Here is a 6778-nt window from a genome sequence, read left to right on the forward strand (position 1 = left end):
GAGAGACAAAGGTCGAAAGTCATGCGTCCTCCGATACACAACCCAACCAGCCCCACTGCTTCTTAACACAGCGCGCATCCAACCCGGAAGCCAGCCGCACCAATGTGTCGGAGGAAACACGGTGCACCTGGCAATCTTGGTTAGCGCACACTGCGCCCGGCCCGCCACAGGAGTCGCTGGTGTGCGGTGAGACAAGGATATCCCTACCGGCCAAACCCTCCGTGACCCGGACGACGCTAGGCCAATTGTGTGTCGCCCCATGGACCTCCCGGTCGCGGCCCGTTATGACAGAGCCTGGGTGCGAACCCAGAGTCTCTGGTGGCACTTAACCATGGCTCCACCCGGGACATCAACCCAACTTAACCTTTTAATAACTGTTGTTGCATCCAAACTTGTCACCATCGTTTTCAATTGAAATTGCGAAGTTCCCGGAAGAAGTCCAGCAACAGCCGAAAGGGGTGAGAAATTACACCAATATCAGTGGACAATTTACACTAATGTAAATAAACATAGATGATGGAACATATTCCCTTTTGCTTACGTGATGAACCGCTATGGGGACATAAATATTTACCATCTAAACCATGTGTGACCTCTCACCTCTCTGGCTGTAGAAGTGTTCTTCCTACCCAGTCCCTCAACAGCTCTCTGACTGAGCTCCACCCTCACTGGGTCTTCAGGAGGGATGGAAGGAGGAATGGATCAGTCAGTCAATAAAGTGTAGAGCTGATGTCTATGCTGTCTGACAGAATCACTATTTTAGTAGTTCATTAAAGTAAATAAGGCTTTATGACTGCTGAATACCAACTATCAATCACTTAGATCATGTATTTTCAGGTAGAGATACATCCTTGGGACGTCCCTAGCCCATTGAAGTTGACATTTAAAATGGTTAAGGTTAGGGTTTAGGATAGGGATCTCCCAAGGATCCCAGATAGCATTGACCATCGTGCATTCTTCTGTCTCTTTTACATAGCAGGTGTAAAATAAACAGACCAGACAAGTAGGCATGCAATGCATTATGGCCATTGTAGTTCAATTATACCAATGGCTGATGAAACATATTCCCTTTTTTTCTTCCTTTATTTAAATTGACAAGTCAGTTAAGAACAAATTCTTATTTACAATGACGGCCTAGGAACAGTACCTTCCTAGGCAATGTGCTGGACGGTAATTATTTATGTGGCCCATGGACCCTGTGTAACTTTACGAGAAAAAAAAACTTTTCTCCACAGACTGCAGGCGACAGGCTCAGGACACGGTTGATTGGCTGTCAGACAAGGTTCCTTACACTGCTAGCTGGTAGGACTGCTTTTCTGGATTATACTATAGCTGAGATCCCAATACCCATGTAAACATAGCTTATTGATAGATCAATGAGGTCAGATCCCAATACCCATGTAAACATAGCTTACTGGAAGATCAATGAGGCTAGATCCCAATACCTATGTAGACATAGCTTACTGGCAGTTGTCTGACTATTATATTATTATTTAATGAAAGAAATGTAAAAATTCACTTTTTGTCTGGAAATAAAATAAACATGTATCTGCTTTACCCACTCCAGTCAACAGATGGCGATGTGCGTCTTTCAGGCGATGCTATCAGCGTGAATTATGATCTTGGAAAGTCTACACATTCTAGTTATCGTGGAATTCTTGTGCAATTTAAATGTTTAAATATGAAATGTAATTTTAGCTTCTAAATGAGAGAATTGTTTTCATTAAGTGAACTGGGCTCAATCAGTGGCCACGCCCAAGTGAACAGACATTGGTTGAGAACTATGAAACACGCCCTTCTCCCCTACTACAAAAGTCTGTTGACGGAAGTCAACCTCATGTTCCAGATGAGGTGTCCATACGTTTAAAAGGGCTAATTTCAACCCTGGCGGTGACGATCACCACACTGGAAGGATGAATTTCGACTACACCAGCCAGAATATAGTACGAGCTGCATTGAGGCAACTTGGTAAGAACTTTGAACTCTTATTCACTGAAGAAGAAGTGATACATCCTAGACGTCGAGTTATCAGCTGCAGCTGTAAACGTACGTGGCCTAGGAAAGGACAGACAATCTCCTGAGAACGACAGGGTACAACGTATCCGTTCTACGACACTACGACCAGACAGATTCTACAAGGGACGAGGGCGATCTCTGCTGGGCAAACCAGTCTTCCATCTTCGACCCGTCATGACACAGGTACAAGAATGTCAATATACTTGTATAATATTCTACAGGAAGGCGGTCCAGACCAGGTGATTTCCCTGCTTTCATAGATAAAATGGCGTCTCTAACCTCCTCTTCTGTTATAGTCCAGTCCAGGTCCTCTACCTGGCTATCTGATAATCTAGGTAATTCTATACCAGACAAAGAAGTGTCCATATCTATGGGGCTCGCTGAACAGGAGGATGTATATACATCTTCATAATAACATTAAAACACGCTGTCAATCTCTTTGGATGAGGTCAACATCTTAGTGTCCTTCTCAATGGCTGGAGTACGTTCCAAGTGTTCTGCATTTCTAGTTGTCTTGCTAGTAGCCTGCCTGTCTTCTCACCTCTCTCATTAAACTGGTTCTAGGTCTAAACAGAGCATATTCTGCCTTTTTTGTTATACGTTTCCTGCATCTGAAATGTGAATTTGCAGGCAGTTTTGAAATGTGCAATCTGTGAAATGTCCAAATCCCTTTCCAGACCACTTCTCTGTTTCTAGTCTTTTCACTGCTTCAGATCTTCACTCTTCTTTCTGGAGGCATGTCATTTCCCATCTAATACACCAGAGCCATAATACATGGTGTTATTTCCCCTCTAATACACCAGAGCCTAACATAATACATGTTATAGAGGTTCCCCACACGGTGTTATTTCCCCTCTAATACACCAGAGCCATAATACATGTTATAGAGGTTTCCACACTGTGTTATTTCCCCTCTAATACACCAGAGCCATAATACATGTTATAGAGGTTCCCACACGGTGTTATTTCCCCTTTCCCCTCCATAATACATGGTGAGCCATAATACATGCCATAATTATTTCCCCTCTAATACAATACACAGAGCCATAATACATGGTGTTATACATGTTATAGAGAGCCCCCATGTTACGGTTCCCCACACGGTGTTATTTCCCCTCTAATACACCAGAGCCCACCGTAATACATGCTTTAGAGGTTCCCCACACTGTGGAAATCCTTTCAGTTGAGTGCCTCTGCTAGTGACTGGCTAAACATCTCATCTTGTAATAGCATGGTGTTGAGTCTAAATATATGTTTTATCATGTGGAGGTTTCATTCATGTCTCTATTTAATTCAATAATTGGTTTGTTTTTGACCGGATAGAGACCAGACTCTCCTTCTGACAGCAGGAAGAGTCCTTGAGGGGAACCAGACCCTGAGACTTCCAAACCAGCAGGACGACATCACTGCTCCCAGTGTGGAAAGAGTTTTACTCAGTTAGGGAGCCTGAGAACACATAAGAGAACACACACTGGAAAGAAGCCTTACCACTGTTCTCAATGTGGAATGATGTTTACCCAGTTAGGGAGCCTGCAAATGCATGAAATCAAATCAAATCAAATGTATTTGTCACATACACATGGTTAGCAGATGTTAATGCGAGTGTAGCGAAATGCTTGTGCTTCTAGCTCCGACAATGCAGTAATAACCAACGAGTAATCTAACTAACATATATGAATGAGTGATGGTACAGAGCGGCATAGGCAAGATGCAGTAGATGGTATCGAGTACAGTATATACATATGAGATGAGTAATGTAGGGTATGTAAACAAAGTGGCATAGTTTAAAGTGGCTAGTGATACATGTATTACATAAAGATGCAGTAGATGATATAGAGTACAGTATATACGTATACACATGAGATGAATAATGTAGGGTATGTAAACATTATATTAAGTAGCATTGTTTAAAGTGGCTAGTGATATATTTTACATCAATTTCCATCAATTCCCATTATTAAAGTGGCTGGAGTTGAGTCAGTGTGTTGGCAGCAGCCACTCAATGTTAGTGGTGGCTGTTTAACAGTCTGATGGCCTTGAGATAGAAGCTGTTTTTCAGTCTCCCGGTCCCAGCTTTGATGCAACTTTAATGTCCTTGCCTTCTGGATGATAGCGGGGTGAACAGGCAGTGGCTCGGGTGGTTGTTGTCCTTGATGATCTTTATGGCCTTCCTGTGACATTGGGTGGTTTAAGTGTCCTGGAGGGCAGGTAGTTTTCCCCCGGTGATGCGTTGTGCAGACCTCACTACCCTCTGGAGAGCCTTACGGTTGTGGGTGGAGCAGTTGCCGTACCAGGCGGTGATACAGCCCGACAGGATGCTCTCGATTGTGCATCTGTAGAAGTTTGTGAGTGCTTTTGGTGACAAGCCGAATTTCTTCAGCCTCCTGAGGTTGAAGAGGCGCTGCTGCGCCTTCTTCACGATGCTGTCTGTGTGGGTGGACCAATTCAGTTTGTCTGTGATGTGTACGCCGAGGAACTTCAAACTTACTACCCTCTCCACTACTGTCCCGTCGATGTGGATTGGGGGGTGCTCCCTTTGCTGTTTCCTGAAGTCCACAATCATCTCCTTAGTTTTGTTGACATTGAGTGTGAGGTTATTTTCCTGACACCACACTCCGAGGGCCCTCACCTCCTCCCTGTAGGCCGTCTCGTCGTTGTTGGTAATTAAGCCTACCACTGTAGTGTCGTCCGCAAACTTGAAGATTGATTTGGAGGCGTGCGTGGCCACGCAGTCGTGGGTAAACAGGGAGTACAGGAAAGGGCTCAGAACGCACCCTTGTGGGGCCCCAGTTTTGAGGATCAGCGGGGTGGAGATGTTGTTACCTACCCTCACCACCTGGGGGCAGCCAGTCAGGAAGTCCAGTACCCAGTTGCACAGGGCGAGGTAGAGACCCAGGGTCTCGAGCTTGATGACGAGTTTGGAGGGTACTATGGTGTTAAATGCTGAGCTGTTGTCGATGAACAGCATTCTCACATAGGTATTCCTCTTGTCCAGATGGGTAAGGGCAGTGTGCAGTGTGGTTGAGATTGCATCGTCTGTGGACCACACAGGGGAAAAACTTTTCCAATGTTCCCATTGTGGAAAGACTTGTACCCAGTTAAGAAACCTGTATGAGAGGACACACACAGAAAAAAATACCACTGCTCCCACTGTGGAAAGAGATTTACCCAGTTAAGGTACCTGAAAGAGCATGAAAGAATACATACATATACGCAGGAGGAGAAGACATACCACTGCTCTCATTGTGGAAAGACATTTTTCCAGTCAGAGGACCTGAAAACACATGAGAGAATAGAGAGGCTGTGTTCTGACTTGTGTTTTTGACTGAGAATGTGTGTTTTTGTTTGGGCTGTCAGACTTGAGATAACTTTGTGTAATGTTAGTGCACTAGTTTTTTAATTGCGATTAATCCATTGTCTGAAAGCGTTGAAAATACACTGAAAGCATCCAAAATACATCCTATACACCGTTAAAATCTACAATGCCATGTAAAAACAAGATGACATGGAGGTTAAATAAAGTGTGATTTATCAATGTAACATATTTTGACACGTCCACTGTGGGGCGCTGTAGAGTCATAATATCCATAACAACTACAGGTCAAACAGGGAAATCGTTCACATCGTTTTTCCACCATTAATTTTTCCCCACGGGGCTGTGTTTTGTTTAGGCTTACCCCGGTGTGAGGTTTTAATAACCATGTAAATCTCTCTAGGACAAGGTGACTGAGGGTACACCGTGTGTTGTGAATGTATTTTAATGTTGTATAACTGCCTTTATTTTGCTGGACCCCAGGAAGAGTAGCTGCTGCCTTGTCAGGAACTCATGGGGATCCTTTATTCATCGATTCTAAAATGCTAATTAGCATCAAAGTAGACGACATGCAAGACTACAAATAATAATAATAATAATAACAAACTTCTTCCATTAACGTTGATGGAGGCCACTAAGACTACAAATCCCTGCAGCTCCACGGATTCAGACTACACATAATAATAATAATAATAATAACAACAAACTTCTTCCATTAATTCCATTCAATGCTGCAGAAATGTTTTGGTACCCGTCCCCAGATCTGTGCCTTGACACAATCCTGTCTTGGAGGTCTACGGACAATTCCTTTGACCTCATGGCTTGGTTACCTGTGGGACCATATATAGACATGTGTGTGCCTTTCCAAATCATGTCCAATCAATTGAATTTACCACAGGTGGACTCCAATCAAGTTGTAGAAACATCTCAAGGATGATCAATGGAATCGGGGTGCATGTGAGCTCAATTTCGAGTCTCATAGCAAAGGGTCTGAATACGTGCATAAATGTAAAAAAAAGTTTGGGGTTTGTCATTATGGGGTATTGTGATGTCATTATGGGGTATTGTGATGTCATAATGGGGTATTGTGTGTAGATTGATGAGGGAAAAAATCTTACATTTTAGAATAAGGCTGTAATGTAACAAAATGTGGAAAAAGTGAAGGGGTCTGAATACATTACGAATGCACTGTATACTCCTGGTAGACTTTTCTACCACTGGCAGAGTTTTCTACCATTGATAGTTTTGTACAGTCATGTGATACATGGTATAGAAAAATCCAATCTTAGGAGAGTACATGGGAGGCACTATACTGTGTGTCTGCAGGTGTCTATCTGGTCAAAACCACTGATACAGGTGCCCCTCCACCCTCTGGTGGGATGGATCATGTCTACAGAGAAACCTAGATTTGAATACTTAGATTTGTGTATATTGGGTATATATTGTTAA

This window comes from Oncorhynchus tshawytscha, linkage group LG32, assembly GCF_018296145.1.
Source record: "Oncorhynchus tshawytscha isolate Ot180627B linkage group LG32, Otsh_v2.0, whole genome shotgun sequence".
NCBI lineage: Eukaryota > Metazoa > Chordata > Actinopteri > Salmoniformes > Salmonidae > Oncorhynchus > Oncorhynchus tshawytscha.